We start from the raw sequence: 19,068 nt of genomic DNA on the forward strand, positions 1-19,068 counted from the left end.
CTAGCACTTTGATTGGGTCGTCAGCCTCCTCTTGCATCAAAGCTTAGATCCGAGCATTTGGTTTGTTCTCCTTTGACTTGTTGGGGGTAGCATCAACACTTGATCTTGTCCCTTTTCGTAATGATTCGAGACAATTTGCAATCTAATGTCCCATATTTCCTCAACCGGCAAGCACCAAAGTTTTTTCGGTGTTATACAGTGTGTCATAAGTTGCTTGAAGGATAATTCCCCAATCATGGAGGGTCGAAATTGAAGTGGAAGGGGTTCCCTTGAATGGTTCACTTAACTGCTTTGGGAGCTTAAATGGTTGTTTGCTGATAGGACTCGTTTTTACGTATTTTTAGTGTTGGTTTTGAGTCGCATTCATGCATCATATTAGTTTGTTTTAGTTTAATTTAGCAATTATTTAGCATTATTTAGCCTATGACTGATCTCGTGTATTTTGTGGTTGTTTTGTAGGAATTGGACCAAAATGTGGGATTTTATATGTCAAAGCAGCGAAGATGTCTCGCTAGGGCGGTCAAAAGTGACCGCCCCAGCGAGCATTTTAATTTGGTCGAGTAGTTATTGCGCGAATGTCTCGCTAGGGCGGTCAAAAGTGACCGCCCCAGCGAGAATGTTGGTCTAGCCGAGGAGTTTTTGCGCGAACCTTTCGCTAGGGCGGTCAAAAGTGACCGCCCCAGCGAGACCAGAGACATGGCCGAGGATTTTTATTCGAGAACCACTCGCCCCAGCGGTCAAAAGTGACCCCCCTAGCGAGCGACGAGATCCAAGAAGATTTGTTTCCAAGTTTTGTGGACTCTATCCTACACCATAGACCTAATACACGAGGGGGGCGCCGTTTTGGAGTCGGACATCATTATTTTCATCATTTTTTCTTGGGAGGAAGGCGAGGAGCAAAGGAGATTTCGAAGACCTCGAGATTTCCACGCGTCGTGGCCGTCATCCGTCGTCATCTTTAGTATTTTCATTATTCAGTTTTCATTTCTTAGATTGTTGTTGGTTTTTATTATGAATTTTAGTAGCTAAACTCTAGATTTGTTGGGATTTGAGGGGATCCTACCCCGTACTCGTTGTTTAACATTATTGCTCGACGTTTTTATTAAGTGATTTGTTTATGCTATTGTTCATTCTTATTTCAATCGAAGCTTAGCTAACTTCCTTTGATTATTTCATGTTGTTAATTATGTCGAGAGAATAATTACAATAAGATCACATAGTATAAACCACGGATTTACAATTTTAGTAGATATACGGAATTGGGTACGTGTCGATAGTGATAGTTCACCCGGATGAAAGCTAGTGGATTCCATAGAACGTAATGCAATCGTGAACTGTTAAATAATTGAGGATACTTGATTACTGCATGTTTATGATTAGTATTAATATAGCTCGACAGAGTATATTAATTAGTCTAGGGAATTCCGTCGAATGCACGAGTAAAAGTCGAGTATAATTTTTTGAACACGAGCGGTAGGTGAACTGATAATTCCCAACAAATTCGTTTCTCATTTGATTTTAATCCAATTTAATCATTGATTTATTGATTACTTTTTCTTGCACTTTAATTATTTTAGTTATTAAATTCACTTTAGTTTAATCACCAACTCAATCTATCGTTGCTAAAGAAATTTACGTGAGAATAAAAATAGTGTAACGCAGTCCTTGTGGATCGATACTCGTATTCACTTATGTTTATTATAACTTGACTATCGTGCACTTGCGATATTTAAATCGAGCTTTTAATTATACAACAAATTTTGGAACCATTCACTATGCAAGTTTTGCACGATCAAGTTTTTGGCGCCGTTGCCGGGGACTGTTGATTCACAATTTTTATTTCTCGTTTAAATTCTTTAGTATTATTTATTTTATTGTTGTTTGATACTCTCATTGTGTTGCAGATCTTTCTTGCGGTGCATGCGAAGATCACTCGAATTTAAGCTTGAGCCTTTTGACCCCGAGATTGAACGCACAGCTAGACGTCGAAGACAACAACAAAGACTCAAAGAACAGATGGAAAGACACGAGCAAGAACGTGGAGAGGAACAGTGTGACAATAGACAAGTTGAGATACCACGTCGCATTCCAATGTTGGATTATGCACAGCCGTCTCTTGATGGAGCACGTCCAAGCATCGTAAGACCAGTCATCTGAGCTAATCAGTTTGAGATCAAGCCAGCTATCATCTAGATGATTCAGAACACTGTTCAATTTGGGGGAAGTGAACTTGACGACCTAATTCTCATATAGCTGACTTTCTTGAAATTTGTGATACTTTTAAGTTTAATGGCGTGTCTGATGATGCTGTTCGTTTGCGCTTACTTTCCATTTTCACTGAAAGATAAAGCTAAGTCGTGGTTAAACTGTTTGCCTGTAGGGTCTATCACTACATGGGAGGATATGGCAAAGGCATTCCTGATCAAGTACTTTCCTCCGTCGAAGACTATGAAGCTTAGAGCCGACATTACTACGTTTGCTCAATATGAGAACGAGTCACTTTACGAGGCATGGGAGCGCTACAAGGACTTGTTGAGGAGATGTCCACACCATGAGCTACCGCTTGGGTTAGTTGTTCAAACTTTCTACTATAGTCTGATTACTCCTAACCGTACTATGATAGATGCTGCTGCATGTGGTAACTTACTGAGAAAGACGGCTGAGGAAGGATATGAGTTATTGGAGGAGATGGCTGCGAGTAGCTATCATCCTCAGTCTGATAGGCAGAGACGAGGTGCTGGAGTTCATCAAGTTAATGATTTGTCTGCGGTTTCAGCACAGTTAGAGGCTTTGAGTAGAAAGATTGATGGGATGAGCATGAGTGGGTCGGCTATGCGTCTGCAAGAAATTTTCTGTGATAAGTGTGGGGGTGAGCATGACGTGCAGGATTGCCAAGATGGCAATCCATTTTATGTGCCTGAGGGAGCACCGGTGAAACAAGTGGGATTCCAGAACCGTCCTAGAAATGACCCTTATTCGAATACATACAATCCGGGATGGAGGAATCACCCAAACTTTTCGTGGGGAGGCCAAAACAGCCAAAATCGCCAACAAAGAGGTCCACCATATGGGATGCACCAAGGATTCAAACCAGAGCCGCCTCGGGAGGAGAAGTCCAATTTAGAGCAAATGATGACTAAATTTATTTCTGCAACAGAGACGAGATTTCAGAATCAAGATGCATCCATAAAGGGGTTAGAGAATCAGATTGGACAATTGGCAAAGTTGATTTCTAATAGGGAGCAAGGAGCTTTGCCAAGCAACACGGAAACTAACCCAAGAGAGCATGTGAAGGCTGTGGAATTGCGGAGTGGAAAAGCACTCGAGTCTCATGAGGAAAAGACCAAGCATGGCGAGGATGAGGTAGAAACTCGAGGAGGTAAGTCTTCTAACTCTACATCTACACCTATTGCACAAAATAAAATTGTTATCCCTCCACCTTTTCCTGCAGCGATGAAGAAAGCTAAATTAGATGCACAATTTGGTAAATTTCTTGAGGTATTTAAAAAATTGCATATTAACATTCCTTTTGCTGATGCCTTATTGAATATGCCAAGTTATGCAAAATTCTTGAAAGATATCTTAGCGAATAAGCGGAGGCTAGAAGATCATATGACGGTGAATTTGACGGAAAATTGCTCCTCTTTAGTTCAAAACAAGATGCCTCCTAAGCAAAAAGATCCAGGGAGTTTTTCTATCCCTTGCATGATTGGTGATGTTGCCTTTTCTAAAGCTTTATGTGATCTTGGTGCGAGCATTAATCTTATACCTTTATCTGTATTCAGGAAACTTGGATTGGGCGATCCTAAACCCACACAGATGTCCTTGCAACTAGCTGACGGATCTGTCAAACATCCACAAGGAGTCAAAGAAGATGTGTTGGTGAAAGTGGGAAAGTTTACATTTCCTACAGATTTTGTGGTACTTGAGATGGAAGAGGATAGGGAGATGCCTTTGATTTTAGGGAGACCATTCCTTGCAACCGGCAAGGCCGTGATTGAAGTGCAAGAAGGGAAGTTGAGATTGAGAATGGGAAAGGAAGAAATCACTTTTAATGTTTTTAACGCTCTCAAGCACCCACTGCACACTAATGATTGTTTTAGAGTTGATTCATCGGATTCACTTGTGTGTCAATTTGTGCAGGATGCTATAAAAGATTCATTGGAAGTCACCCTCACCACTGAAGTGAAGGATGAACTTGATGAAGAAATATCTGAGAGAGAAGCATACCTTAATGTCAACCATCCATGGACGAAGCCAGTGAAAATGAAATTGGATGAATTGGGAGCTCGAAGAGACCCGACCCCTCGGAAGTCAAGCGTTAAGGAACCGCCGACATGTGCTATGCGAGATGGGAAAAAGGAGCCGTTCACTGTGAACGCTCAACGATTGAAGCACTATATCGGTGGCACAATTGAGCCACAAATTGGGGTCACTCGGCTCCATGACAGTCATTGAGGACACGGGTGAAAAGTCGAGCTCTAGACTATAAATTGAGAACTACTTCTGCTCCCTATGTTGAGTTTATTTTTTTTCCTTTATTCATTAATCGCATCATTTGCATTTAGGTAGTTGCATGGCATGGCATTCATTGTTTTTATTTTTTTTACTTTTTTTTTTTCGACGAATGTCTCGCTAGACCGCCCCAGCGAGCACTCGTATGTTTCAAATAATTTGTCACCAAAAACCACTCGCTAGGGCGGACACTTTTGACCTCCCTAGCGAGTCGCGCAGACTATAAAAAAAAAAAAATTTGTTTCCCCTTTCTTTTTATTCTTTTTGCTTATTCTGTCGTTGCATTTTCATTCATGAGTTTTTTTTTGGTTTTTAGTGTTTGTTTCGTTTTGTGCACTGAGGGCATTGCACAACTCTAGTATGAGGGGGGGTAGATTGTTTTGGCCCTTTAGTTAATTGGTTATTGTTTTGGTTGTTTAGTTAATTGGTGTCGTTTATGGGGAGAAAACATGTTTATGAGCCAATGATGATTTAAATTGATAGTTTACAAAAGTATTGATTGGGTCACGTCGTGAATGATACTCTTGATTGTTAAAGCATGAATTTTGGTACAAAATTTGAACCTTTTGAGCACACATGTGTGGGGACTAGAACTTTGCAGGAATAATGGTGAAATTTGAAATTTTTGTGTGGTTAACTTGAAAGGCACCATTTATGAGTTGATTTGGCATGTAAACCCGTGAAAATAAGTCGCTAGTTGGGACCTTGAATGAAAAAATTTGATTTGCCTTGAACTTTACATTTACCTCTTTTCCATTGCACTGAATTACAATGTCATACTCCTAACCAGCTGTGATCCAAAGTATTATATTCTTAGCCTAGGGAGTACATGTGTGAAAATTGTGCAATTAAAAAAAAAACAGAAAAAGAAAGAAAAAAAGAAGGAGATGTAAGGTGAGGGGGAGCCGAAATAAAAGGAATGAAATTCTATTCCTAGGCTAAAAGTTGGAGATGTAAGGAGACGAGGAAAGTCAGACGAAAAGTCTTGACGATTGCACAATGAAAATGATCGGTGTACTCCCAACTTTTAGCCACTTGAGCTTATTTTCCTTCTTTTCGACACCCTTATCTATGCTTAAAAGCTGAATAAAGTTCAATTTGTGGCTAGTGATGAATGGACACGGGGATGCATGCTAGTGAGACTTATATTGAAGTGTTAATTGAGTGACTCGCATGATTTGATAATTGATCTAATTGAAGTACGAATGACTAAGACCCATCATGACACACACACACACGTTCAAATTAGTGTCGAAATTTATGTGTAGATGAGAATGAGTATTCGGTTGCGATTTGACTTGATTGGTAGTGGGAAAGTAAACTGAGGCATGAACATAAACATTGTTAACTCACCATTGACATTTACTCGTGTTAGTTATTTCTTATTTGAGTAATTTTGTGGTTGTTGAGTTTGTTTAGTATCTCGTGCTTTAACCTATTTTACTCGAGGGCGAGCAAAAGGTTAGTATGAGGGGGTTGATAGGACTCGTTTTTACGTATTTTTAGTGTTGGTTTTGAGTCGTATTCATGCATCATAGTAGTTTGTTTTAGTTTAATTTAGCAATTATTTAGCATTATTTAGCCTATGACTGATCTCGTGTATTTTGTGGTTGTTTTGTAGGAATTGGACCAAAAAGTGGGATTTTATATGTCAAAGCAGCGAAGAGGTCTCGCTAGGGCGGTCAAAAGTGACCGCCCCAGCGAGCATTTTAATTTGGTCGAGTAGTTATTGCGCGAATGTCTCGCTAGGGCGGTCAAAAGTGACCGCCCCAGCGAGACCAGAGACATGGCCGAGGATTTTTATTCGAGAACCACTCGCCCCAGCGGTCAAAAGTGACCGTCCTAGCGAGCGACGAGATCCAAGAAGATTTGTTTCCAAGTTTTGTGGACTCTATCCTACACCATAGACCTAATACACGAGGGGGGCGCCGTTTTGGAGTCGGACATCATTATTTTCATCATTTTTTCTTGGGAGGAAGGCGAGGAGCAAAGGAGATTTCGAAGACCTCGAGATTTCCACGCGTCGTGGCCGTCATCCGTCGTCATCTTTAGTATTTTCATTATTCAGTTTTCATTTCTTAGATTGTTGTTGGTTTTTATTATGAATTTTAGTAGCTGAACTCTATATTTGTTGGGATTTGAGGGGATCCTACCCCGTACTCGTTGTTTAACATTATTGCTCGACGTTTTTATTAAGTGATTTGTTTATGCTATTGTTCATTCTTATTTCAATCGAAGCTTAGCTAACTTCCTTTGATTATTTCATGTTGTTAATGATGTCGAGAGAATAATTAACAATAAGATCACATAGTATAAACCACGGATTTACAATTTTAGTAGATATACGGAATTGGGTACGTGTCGATAGTGATAGTTCACCCGGATGAAAGCTAGTGGATTCCATAGAACGTAATGCAATCGTGAACTGTTAAATAATTGAGGATACTTGATTACTGCATGTTTATGATTAGTATTAATATAGCTCGACAGAGTATATTAATTAGTCTAGGGAATTCCGTCGAATGCACGAGTAAAAGTCGAGTATAATTTTTTGAACACGAGCGGTAGGTGAACTGATAATTCCCAACAAATTCGTTTCTCATTTGATTTTAATCCAATTTAATCATTGATTTATTGATTACTTTTTCTTGCACTTTAATTATTTTAGTTATTAAATTCACTTTAGTTTAATCACCAACTCAATCTATCGTTGCTAAAGAAATTTACGTGAGAATAAAAATAGTGTAACGCAGTCCCTGTGGATCGATACTCGTATTCACTTACGTTTATTATAACTTGACTATCGTGCACTTGCGATATTTAAATCGAGCTTTTAATTATACAACAAATTTTGGGACCATTCACTGTGCAAGTTTTGCTCGATCATTTGCCTTGGGAAGATTGCCCCAATGAGGGTAGCTTATTCTTGTTTTCATCTTCTTTGCCCTTGATATTGGCTTCACTCTAATGGATACTCCCATTAGATGAGCAAAGCTTAAAGATTGATAAATTTCCAGAGCTGACTAGATATGAGTGTCCAGAGCACTTTTTAACTGATGCATCTTTAGGGTATCATTTGCCATGATGGTAGGAATGTCAGTTTCTAGAGAGTTGAACTTTTAATGGTGCTCCACTACAGACATACCGGAATTTGAGTGAAAATTTCGAACTCACTCAACTTATGTAGTCTTACTTCAACCGACTAGTAGTTGTTCAAGAAAGCCTCTCGAAATTGTTGCCATGTGATTGGTCTAACTGTTGTCATGGCTAGTGAGTATTTATCTCACCATTTGGATGCCTTTACCTCTAAAAATGGTGTCACCATATCCACCTTAAATTTGTTGGGAATCTCGAGTAGGTGGAGTTGGGTCTTGATATCTTTGAGTCAGTTTTGCCAACCTCGGGGTCCAGGTCTCCTTTGAATGTCGTTTCTTTTGAAGAGACTCATAGTGATACTTGATCCCACGTGTTTGGTGTCACGACAAGGGTGGAAGATTTCATTGACGTTTGAGTTTCCCAACCCTTTACAATGGCTGTTATGACCATCAAGTCGGCTTTATTTAAACCCAGTCCTGAAGGTGATGGCGGAGGTGTATTCATGTCGTTGTCATTGTCGTTGTCGTTATTGTTCCGGTCGTTGTCACAATGTCCGTATCATGGGTTACGGTTGTTTCAAATAGATCTTCCATCCATTTTATATAAAAATGTAAGTTTATAATATGTTTGCAAATAGATGCAGATATAAGAAACGATAAGGTTCAAACATGAAATCAGTCAATGATTACGTCAAATAATCAGCAATCAATCAAATTTAGGATAATTTGACACAATGCAAGAATCAAACAAAAATTCCCAAAAATTGAGATTTAGGAGATCTTTATAAAGAATGATAGCACGAGTCATGAGGATTACAGAACAGTTGGCGGAATTTGGTTTCCGAGTTTCCTACGTGAAGCTATGACTCCTATAAGATTTTTTAAAAATGTCAAGAATGAGCGCAATTTGGATAGGAATGAACTAGGCTTTTACCAAAATCTAGATTTTTCAAATTTTTTCTATCAAAATCTCCGGCCGGATTATGAATCTAGCGGCTCTGATACCACTAAATGTCACCTCAACATTTGAAATTATTTCACCATCATATAATCGCAAAACAATAAGTCTAGTAGTGATCGAAACAACTGAAATAATTTATTTCATAAAATAGGTAATTGTATTTACAAGTGTGTTGGAACTTTTCAAGTTCGCAATCTTGATTTTGGTGATAACAAAACTTGTTAATTTGTGTTACTAATAGTCTACCTTAGTGTGCAGAAGCTTGGATTATTCACGAACTGTTTACATCACAAGCTGAAGACCTAACTGATCGCTCAAACTGAATCAGTCTAAGTGACTACGTCAATTAAGCAGTCCACCTGATTGTCCAGCTGATAGGTGGTTCAACAGGAGAACCTCAGAAGCCTGGCCAGCCAAAGGAGTGTTCAACTGATGAAGAAACCCAGCTGATCAGTTCAAGTGAATGAGAGTGAAATCAGTTCAACTGACGAGTCAACTGATTTACCAGCCCAACTGAAGATCGGTTCAGCTGACCAGTTCGAAGCATCAGTCAGAATCTTTCAGTTGTAGATGAAAATAAACTCTTTCAGTGGATTCCAGCTGTGCGTGAAGGTACAAAGTCATTGTCCAGTCAAAGGACAATAATGGACATTGCATCAGAGCATTAAAGACAAAACGTTTCAGAAGGGCGGTCAAAAAGTCGAGACACAAAGTCCAAGAAACAAATTCAAGATGCAACAGATACAATAAATAAGTCTTACTGTATATTCAGTTTTCCCGCCTATATAAAGAGAATATCAGTGAAGACTCAAAAGATACGAAGAAGAGAAGCTTCATCGAAAATACGAGAGAAAAGAAAAGGCACGCACATTGCACATCTGCTTTCAGAAGCATTCAGCCCAGGGGACACTTTAACGTGTTATCTGCTTAGTTTAGAAGCAATTTTCCCTCATTGTGTGAGAACATCCTTGTTCAGCTCTCACACACAACGCTCTCTACCACTCAAATACAGTCTTGCACAAAGACGTTAAACTTGTGTATGTAGTCTTTGACACATAGACGTTAAAGAAGTGTGGGCTAGAAGGTGCTGCCTTCAGTCGTAGCTAGGAATTCAGTTAGGTAGTAGTGTAAGTCCTAGCTGAGTGGGTTTGTACAAATAGTTGTATAAATCAAAGTCTTCTAGTGGATCCTACCCGAGGCGGTAGAAGAAGTGACGTAGGAGCAGTTGAAGTCTCCGAACATCTATAAACATATCTTGTGTATTTAACTGATTAACTGCTGTTTTCAAACTGTTCGGATAAGTTGGAGTATTCGTGAGTTCAGCTGTCACCATAACTGAACTGATGAATGCTAAAAACCAATCTACCCTTTTTCAGTTATTCAGTTTACATAAGTTAAAATGTTTTCTAATATAATGATTTCTTCACGAAAGATTACTTCGAAATTCTTCCTCTTGATTTTAACTAATCTCGATTTAATTCATCAGTGTTAATACTCTTAGAACACGAGCTATTGCAACTCATTGGAGAATATAGTGTTCGAAATGACTTCGAAGGCACTAGCATACTCTTTCCTTCAAAGTGATCGAAAAGGACAGAAGTACGAAACTTACAACGATAAACAAAAGATAAAGTAAAGAAACATATTCTTCTCCATCAAAAGGCTTGCATCACCATTCCCTGAAGTGTCCTTGCTCCTTGTCTTCAACTTGTTCCTTGCACAAATTTGGGTGGGAGTTTAAGGGGTGAATATTTTGTTAAATACTCAGCAAGTGGGGGTCGATCGAACATAGAATAACAAGATATATATAATTTTTAATAATAAGCATATTTTTTAAAATGTTACAAACAAAAAATCTTTCAAATATTACCAAGCATAGAATCATCATATCAAAATCATACATATAACATATATATTAGAACTGAAACACATTTTGTATTCTATGGTGTTAATGGTTATTATTTGTAAGGCCCGAGATTTTTATTGTATTAATCTGAAATTATTTTGTGATAATAGAGGGGATTATAGACGGGAAGGATCGGACTGGGAAAGACGGAAAAAAACACGAAATATGTGCAAGGACAGAACACCTCGCACATATGCGCGACAAAGAGCCGCGCATATGCGCGACACTGGCAGAAGACCTCGCGCATATGCACGAGAAGTGTGCGTGCATATGCGCGAGCTGTGCGGAAGCTTAATGCCATGTCCAGAGAACCTCGCGCATATGCGCGGAGGTGAGGCGCACATATGCGCGAGATGTCGTGATGTTACGCACCGAGACATAGTGTACCGTCGGCGCATATGCGCCTGCGCGAGACGTGCAGATTGGAAGATGAGCCATTTGTCCTTAAACATGCATGGTATATATATATATATGTATATATATATATATATATATATATATATATATATATATATATATATATATATATATTAAGTAACATTTCTTCAGCTGAAAGAGAAAGAACAGAGGAAACGAAGAAGTTGGGGAATCGTCAAGTTTTGATTTTAGAATTCAATTTGCGAAAAATCCGTCCGTCCGATTTTGAATCTGACTACAGTACCGTGTTTCTATCGACGAGAGCTTCAACTGGACGTAAGTTTTATTACGTTTTGTTATGATTTGAAATTATGATACTGCCAGAATCAGATACGATTGATATATGGTGTTCTGGATATATTAGACATCGTATAATTGAATTCAGATCGAAGAAAAAACTGTTTATACAATTGTTATGATTTTTAGAATTGATATGATCGAGACTGTACAGATTTGAGATTATGATCTGTTATTGTTGAGATTATGAGTTGTACTGATATTGAATATGAGCCGTGTTATTATATCTGTGATGTTGAGATTGACGGGGTGATTGAGATTGTATTGTTATGCCGTCGAAACATCAGTATATTGATATTAATCAGATTCGCTATTGATTGAGATTGTATCGTTGTATTGTTGACATTGATCAGATTATGTCTTGATTTGAGTATTGATCAGAACAGGTCTTGAATTGAGTTGTATATTGACACATTATATTCGATATTATCATTTCCAGATTGATATTGACAGGCAGTGAGTTCGAGACTTCGACAGAGTCAGATCGACAGAACGAAGAGAAATGTATAAATCAATGTGGATTCGATTGCACAACTCGAGTTTGATTTAACTTGAGTTTCCCAAATTCACATACTTTATTTTATTGCATTGATATTTGCAATTAATAAGATTGTTATGCTTAGGCTATTGATTTATGGTCTAGCATGTGTTGTGACGAGTCTTGGGCAGGATATGCCTAGTCAGTGGCAGGACATACCAGGGCGGATATGCCTAGTCATTGGCAGGAGATGCCAAGACACCGGACGTTTGGTCATATCGATGTTGCTTAGGAGAGCAACTCCTATCGCCGAGATTTGATATAGAGAGGGCCAAAGTCTGTGAATGAGAACTTACCACCACCGCGATCGGAAGAGTAGGTGGGTGTTACGTTCTTATTCAGATCGGGATCCCTAGATTAGGAAAAATTCGAGTCAGATTCTAAGAGTCACAGAGTGTGATTTACCGTTTGATATCGATTCATGTTGCTGATTGTGATACATGTTATGGATATATGTTTCATGCTTTTACTCTGTTTATATGAAATGCATGTATACTTGGTTTATACTGGGAATATAATTCTCACCGGGATTATCCGGCTGTTGTTGGATTTGTATGTGTGCATGAAAACTAGGTGGGACAGGATCAGAGTTGAGAAGATGATGTGAGATTACGGTTAGCGTGGAGATCAGGGCCGAGAAGTAGTTCTGTTTCATCACCTGACATGTAGTGAATGGACAGTAGTTGTTATGAATCACTTTTGTACAAGACTTGTACCTTAGATCTGGATATTCATCTTGTATATGAAATAAGATTTATTTCATTCGTTGCGTACTCATGTAATTTAAAAAAAAAAATAGTCCTACTTTTCTTAATTGTTATATTGGCTATTAATAATGATTAAGATATGAATTAGCGCCTGGGTCCCCACAGCACTGACATGTAGTTGAACCTAGTGTATTTAATGTAGACAGTACCAGACTTGTGCGTTTATGTTTAATATGTATCTCAGAGTGATTTACATTACGTTTCCGCATTTGTATTTTTTTTAAAAAAATTTATGTCCCACATTACTTAATTGTTTCATTTGATATTAATAACGATTAAGGAAATGAATTAGTGTCCGGGTCCCCACATTATTACCCAACGCATCATGCCCGTATAACGTTATTCTTACCCACCATGTCAGGGCCACATATCAGTTATTATTACCCATCGTGTCAGAGCCGTATAAACATTTTTGAAAAATATTTCTTTTACAATTTCAAGTCAAGTCGTAACTGTGCTCGAAACCTATTTCATACTTTCAATGAACAAATACATATATCCTTAATTGAACATTTCAAGAATACCATAACCAGACAACAATGTGATATTAAAAAGAGGAACATGTGATATCTCGATTTAAGTCATACTTATAAAGTAAGTGCACTTACCATACAAAATAAATATGCAAAATTTTGTTAAATATACATATATATAAGCTCAATTACAAAGAACAAGTGTGTCAAAATTTAGTCATACAAAAGCAAAAACCCGCTTAAAAAATTTATGCTCCAAAAATTCGGAGGAACAAAATGAAATTTCGTCACTAGAGATTCAGTCACTTTTCGGAGATGATAGCGTCTAATTGAACCGTTGGATCAAGCTTAAATTCGGACAAAACTTATACAAGCACAATAAAAAATTCAGTAACGGTGAAGATCGGGTTTGGATAAGTTTTTGGGCGATAAACAGTAGTATGATATTCTTGCCTAAAATTTAAGCAAATTTCTTGCGAAAGCTATATAAGAGCATTGAACCGTTGGATTTGGCTGAATTTGAGATATGCTATTTAAAACATAAAATAATATATTATGAACGATAAAGTTTTTATTCAGAGCTCTATAGATATGAAGAAGAATTATTGACAATGGACTATAAGGGTGTGTTTTTTTCAAGTGTTATTCTACCATTTATATGGAAGGAAGTGGAATCTGAATGGGCCTGCAGTTATTCTCGATTTTAATGCTATTAAAAGCTTATTTAAGGTCATAATGCAGCCATCAAATGGTTGTTGCATAATTGATATTGATGGAAGTGTAATGGTGGTCAATAATGTGATTATAACTTAAGGGAAAGCGGCTATTCAAATTTTCAAGAATATGATTGCATTAAATTGCATGAATTCAAAAATATTGTACAAAAATGAGGTGAAATTGCCTAGTAAATAATGAGGTCTTCCATGCAAGTTCACATCTTCACATCCTCTCCAAAATTATTGGAAGGAAAAAATTACGTTTTTGGTTCTATATATTTATCGATATGCGATTTTGGTAATCTTTCTTGTCAAATCACCATAGTCCAGTATATTTATATTTTTTTCAATTGTATTAATTTTTTATTGAGTGTGTGCTCAAGTCAGCACCAAGTTTTCGGCAAATTAGCGCCACATCGTTATCTCGTCGGAAAAATAAATATTTTTTTAAAATAAAGAAGATAGTAGATTAAAACTGAAATTTGATAATATAGACAACCAAAATCGTAAAAATATAAATATACTGAGTAAAAACTAAATTATTTTTTTGTTAAATTTTTATTTAATAATGGAAGACGTGTGGTACCACTTATTCTTTTATTTTCTTGATTTCCATCAAAATATCATATAAGATAAGAATTGAGGCATCGACCCCTACATGTTTGCGAACAAGTTGTAATTCCCAAGCAACGAAATAATGTTCTCTCTTATCCAAACTTTGTACCAATAATTGGTGCAACCATAAAGTTGAAATAATTATGTGACCAAAAAAGGATGAAAGTACGTACTACTTCCCTGTCGAACTTTAATTTAATATTTTAAAAAAGGATTTAAAATATATTATTTAGAGATATACAAGCTTAAAAATAAATATGGTGTTGGTTAAATTTAATTTAATTTATAAAGTTATATTACATACAAGACAAAAATACCGTGAGATGATTTATTTGTGGACATTTTAATAATGTTCGAGATTCATAAAACCTGAAAATATAAAATGTCATGAATAGTTATGTCGCATTATAAAATATATAAGATAATTTCTTTCTTGAAATTGAGCAATATTTGCATGAATAAATAATAAAAATAAATTTATTTTTAGAATAATAATTTAAACTACCATATTATTTTATTAATTTTATCATAAATTTCACATTTCATAAATGATAATTGCTGCATACATCAATCAAGTACAATAGCTTTTACTTTTGTTCTAAAAGAAGTAATATAATTGCTACAAATTATAAATACAGTCAATTTGTCTTCAATGGGGCCACGATGCAGTAATGTGGCTTAAACTCTCCACTTCTTCAAGCACTAGAGATTTTTTTGTTTAAACTTTTATTTAAAAAAAACGAAAAGCTTTTGACCAATCATTATACGTATTAGTGTGAGGAGGAAAAAACTCGTCTGAAGATCGTTTCACATTTTTAATTTTGTGAGACGAGTCTATAATTTGATCATGTTTATGAAAAATATTATTTTTTATTTCAAAATTATACTTGTTTTTTTTTTTTTTTGCAATTTTGTAAATTTGGATCGAATCGATCTGTCTCATAGATCTATGGTAACGAATATAGATCCATGGAACGAAGAATAATTCTTGGTTTTTGATATATAATTTATTTCTTAAAATAATTTTTTACTTAAATTATCTTTCTCCTTATTAATGAGATTATGTGAAATATTTAATTAAGAGTTTTGTCTTTCTATTAAGTTTTATTACAACATTTGGGACAACATTGAAGTTTGATACACACAACTTTTTACAGTTTAAGTTAAACAATTTTTCCGATAGTACCGTTTCACAAGTGACTTGCTCGTATTATACATAAATTTAACATTTGTATTTAGAAAAAAATAGGGACATTTCTCGAATTGATCTTTACAAAATTACTATTTACCATTTTATAATCCATTTTTCTCTCAATATTTTGAAGGAACTTCATCGAATGAAAATAATATTAATGCCTTTTTCGGTTTGATCAAAATTATATCGAAAATAAATCCCATCACTTATCTTTTGATGACTTTAATTTTTCCACATTTCCCATCATCTAAAGAGAAGAACGTATGCCTCAACTCAAGGGAGAGTGTAAATATTGCCGAAACCTTTGGCTTTTAACACATGCTTTTGCCCATGAATTATCCATAGCATTTCGTGTTCAATCGTTTTCCCATTATGATTTTTATTTGACTGAACGAAGATTGGACATTTGGGCGCCTTCACGAACCTAGAAATATAGAAAAGAACGATATAAACTCCCGTGAGATGGTCTCGCGAGTTAATTTTGTGAGATATATATTCTATTCGTGTCACTTATGAAAAAATATTATCTTTTATACAAAAAATATTACCTTTTGTTATAAATATGGACATGATTGACTCGTCTCACTAATAAAAACTTGTGAAAACGTGTCACAAGAGATATATTCTAAATCTTATTATTATAATATAAATATCAATTGTAGTATATTAAAAACCGAAAATTTTGGATTATCAAAATTAAAATCTTTCATAAAATAATTTATATTTGTGGTCAACATATACAATTAAAATAAATATAAAGCGGCGATTGGCTTCTTTGATTCTCCTCCCTCGTGCTCGGGTAATCATACCATTGAATGGTGGCAATTTATCTGGTCTCTTAGTATTCCTCCGAAGGTTCATATTTTTTGGTGGCGGGTTATTCATAACATTATTCCGACGGAGCAGAATTTAATGGCACACCATGTACCGGTTCTTGGAGAGTGTCCATTATGTCGTCAACTTTGTGATTCTACTGTCCATGCTCTCTTCACTTGCCCGGTTATTAAGCGCTGTTGGAAAGGAACGTTTTATTGGCTGATTCTAAATTTATCATGTCATCTGGATGCGATGGATATTTCCCTCTGGTTGAAAGAAAAGCTAAGTATTTATGAATTTGAGTCATTTGTGATGCGTGCTTGGGCGATTTGGAGTGAGAGACTTCGAATCACTCACATCCATGGAGACCGTCATTTTGCTATCAATATAGAGTGGTGTGAGAGTCTTCTTCAAGACTCCAAGAAGCTCGTCGAGCTTTGAGGGTTTCTCCTGCCCGTAACCCATTGTGTGCTCCGACAGCCTGGATGGGCCCACCTACGCACTCTCTCCAGATGGATGTTGACGCTTGTTATAATGAGCACATCATAGATATTCAATTGGTGGTGTAATCCATAATCATGAGGGACAACCGGTACTAGTTTTTGGAAACAAAATTGAGAAGCCATACTCTGTCTTGTATGCTAAGCTTCTCGCTATATTAAAAGGGCTCAACATTTCAATCACACATAATCTCCGGCTTCATCATATCTCATCGAACTCTCTTCTCGCTGTCCAAGCAGTCTTGGGGGAAGAAGAGAACCTCAATTATGCTGGGGCTCTAGCACTAGATATCAGACGACTTCTGGATCTTCAAGGTAGCTCAACTCTTTGTCATGTTCGGAGTTCTGCGAATTGTGTTGCTCACGCTATTGCCTTTTTTGCTTGTTCGTCTCATTCCCTTTTTGTTTGGGAGTGTGGTAATTTTCTTTTTTGGTTGATTGATCTTGTAATAAAAGACATTTTCCATTTACAATAAATTATAAGAGTTTTCATCGTCAAAAAAATAAAATAAATATGAGAGAAGTCTCATATTTAAAATAATATAAAAAAAAATATTATCTGGATTAAGATGGTAAATATGATTTGATTTAACGTATCCTAAGTAAATATCATCAAGATTTGTCAAATCTCGAATATGTCTATGATGATTAGAGAACATTTATAAATAGTGATATGCATAGTCACTAAACTAATGCAAACATTTGTTACTACACCATATCATAAATTGCGGGGGTTTTTTTTAAAACTAATTTAAATTTTTATTTTTTTTTCAAAAATAATGTAAAAAAAAGTTTGCAAATTTACGGCAAACCGTGCTTTGTAAGCACGGACGCTGCACACGTGGAGCATGCTCCGTGCTTACATGCTCCACGTTGGAGCGTCCGCGCTTACTAAGCACGGACGCTCCAACTTGGAGCAGCGTCCGCGCTTCGTAAGCGCGGACGCTGCTCCACCTAATTTTTTTTATTTTTTTTTGGTCCATTCCTTTTCTTCGTTCCGTAATTTCTTTTGACCGTGACTTTTGTTCTTTTCCATTCATTTTCTTTGTTTTGTACGATCTTCTCAGAAGTTCACGTGGTTCAATTATACAATGAAAATCGATTTCAATATATAGATCATATATTCGACGGATGGTTGATCTATTTCCTCTTCATTCCTCTCAGATTTAATGGTTGATCAATTTCCTCTTCAATTTCCTCTCAGATTTTCATTGGAAAAATGTCTAACATCGATATACTCTTATATTTTGGTGGTCATGTGGTTCTCGGTAATGGATCTGTTGAATATAGCATTCCATTTGTTAGACCGATACGAGTAGTACGGTCTATTAATTTGTTGGAGTTGGTTGAAGTTGTGATAAAATGTTAGGAATCGATCCAACGAATTTTTCTTTGAAGTTGTCAACAAAATATTCATTCATGGAAAGATCATCCTGGCATGAAATTCAAGTCAATCTCGTTGATGATGATGCTCTACAGTTTATAATGCAATGTGACAATATGCGTATGTTGCATTTATACGTGGAAGCAAATTCAATTGAGCATGATGCTGGATTTGATGATCCTGAATCCTACGTTCCACATGCATCCGATTCAGGTTTCAATAATCAAACCGGTACGTCTACGTATGGTGGTTTCCAGGATGTAGAATCTTATGTTCCACAGGTTATTGAAGGACTCGGTAATATGAGTTTCAATGATGTAAGTGGGTCTTGGGATCAATATATCAATGTCTCGTCGGAACAAAATAATGCTCCATATTGGCCGAATCCAACATTAGATGCGAGTACTCGTTGTCCGGATCAGGCCAATAATGATGATATTTGGAGGACTGATTCTGAACCTGATATGTCATACAGCGAGTCTGAAGAAGAAGAATTGAATGTTGATGATGAAGTGAATACTTTTACAAATACAGATGAGGGGACATCATCTCGACAACCCCCTCGTGACACATTACAGAGGCAGGCCGTACCATTTCTTTCAAACACTTCTGAAATGCCATCATTTTTCAACAAATTTTTTGGGGAAGAGCGTCCTGATTCTGTCGATGTACCTTCTGGAGTGCAATCAAGCTATTACAATCCGGATAGCGGTGAATTATGCGTTATATATGTTATTTAAAGATAAGAATGATCTTATTGCATCTGTGAAAGATTATTCAGTCAGAGTTGTCAGGCGTGAGTACCGTGTTGTGGAAAGCACATGCAGTTTGTGGAAGTTACGTTGTAAAAACAATTCTTCTACGGTCATTTGT

The 19,068-nt window shown here is 36.6% G+C and overlaps 1 non-coding gene across 1 annotated transcript; it reads right to left on the bottom strand.

The window, feature by feature from the left end:
* Positions 1 to 2,451: 2,451 nt before the first annotated feature.
* LOC140831283 (small nucleolar RNA R71) lies at positions 2,452 to 2,558 on the bottom strand. The gene has a single exon (XR_012117854.1). It is a non-coding gene; the product is annotated as a small nucleolar RNA R71 (small nucleolar RNA).
* Between the last annotated feature and the right edge of the window lie 16,510 nt (positions 2,559 to 19,068).

The sequence above is a fragment of the Primulina eburnea genome, chromosome 4 (assembly GCF_022965805.1).
Source record: "Primulina eburnea isolate SZY01 chromosome 4, ASM2296580v1, whole genome shotgun sequence".
Lineage (NCBI taxonomy): Eukaryota > Viridiplantae > Streptophyta > Magnoliopsida > Lamiales > Gesneriaceae > Primulina > Primulina eburnea.